The sequence below is a fragment of the Protopterus annectens genome, chromosome 10.part0, assembly GCF_019279795.1.
Source record: "Protopterus annectens isolate FY-2018-M chromosome 10.part0, PAN1.0, whole genome shotgun sequence".
NCBI lineage: Eukaryota > Metazoa > Chordata > Ceratodontiformes > Protopteridae > Protopterus > Protopterus annectens.
In genome coordinates, this window is record NC_056744.1 from 111,776,869 (window position 1) to 111,778,364 (window position 1,496).

The following is a 1,496-nucleotide window of genomic DNA, read 5'->3' on the forward strand; positions in this document are numbered from 1 at the left end:
TTCAACTCCTTTTCATACAGGGAATACCATGTCTGAAAGAGCACTTTTAATGAATACCTCCCCAGAGGTAGAAGTGATTTGGAAAACCAAGAATTTAGAGGTCCTTCATTTGAAAAGCAGCCTCAGCATGCCTCAGGGCTTGCCTGGCTGCTTCACTTTCAAGGTAGTTGAAGTCAACTCTTTGTTCACCTAAGGTCATGACTGGCCACCACATAGGTCAGCTGTGTGAAGAGCATAATCTCCAGAGGCTACACAATCCTTTCTCAACAACCACAATTGATATTCTTCTGCCTCATCATTAATGATGTTGAAGGCTGGCATAATAGTAGGGTGTTTAACTCACAGATACAAGGTGCAGGGTTTGATTCTTATCTTTGGTCAGTGTCTGCTTATTAGCTAGGCATATAATAATCTGCAGACTGATGCGTAGTATTTACCTATGAACCTATTCTGTAGGACAGCATGGTACTAAAGTACTACATGTTAATATCAGCTAATGGCAAAACAATTGCAAGTATACCCTGCCCCCACCAGTGGCATTACTGTAAATATGAATGGTGGCAGAACACTACACATGCACTGCTGTAGGTGAGAATCATGACACTGCACAACAGCTTACAATCACACACATCTCTGTTATATGTTGCACCTATTATAAGTGGCACTTCTGAGAGGCACAATTGTACAAGAGCATGAAACCCTACTGCTGGGTGGGAGCACTGCTATCAGACAGATATTTGTCCTTATCAATAGCACTGTCATAGGTCAGATTTTATGCAGGAAGTAGAACAGTTGTCACATTCATGACTAATGTCAGCTGAAATAGCACTGATATGTATCACTATGATTTCAAATTACTACTTGCTAATATCAGACGTTGCACAGCTAGTAGACACAGTCTAAGTTGCAGACTTTCAGACTAGCACCTCTTGACTATTGTATGCTTCCATCTTGGAACAACAGCACTATCAGACAGATGCATTCCCTGAGTTAGTTAAATGCACATAGGTCAGAATGATGTCAAAGGACAAATTTCTCTTATCAAGGAACAAGCTGCCTTCTTTAGGGAATGTAGCCATAGAGGATAGGGTCATCACACAGCACTAGAGGCTGTCGATACAAATCTGCATGAATATCAAACATATGTTCTGCTCTCTCATCATTAGCAATGTCACAATGTTAACCAGAGTATTGTACATCAGAATGGTATTAGACCACCAGTGGTGAATATCTGCATGGCATCAGACCACGACCAGTGAATATCTGCATGGTATCAGACCACAACAATTGAATATCTGCACAGAAACAGATGACCACCACAAGTGATATCATCATGGTATCAGGCCACCCCCAATGAATATCACTATGGTATCAGACCACAACCACTGAATATCTGCATGGTATCAGACCACAACAATTGAATATCTGTATGGAATCAGATGACCACCACCAGTGAATATCATCATGGTATCAGACCACAACCAGTGAATATCTGT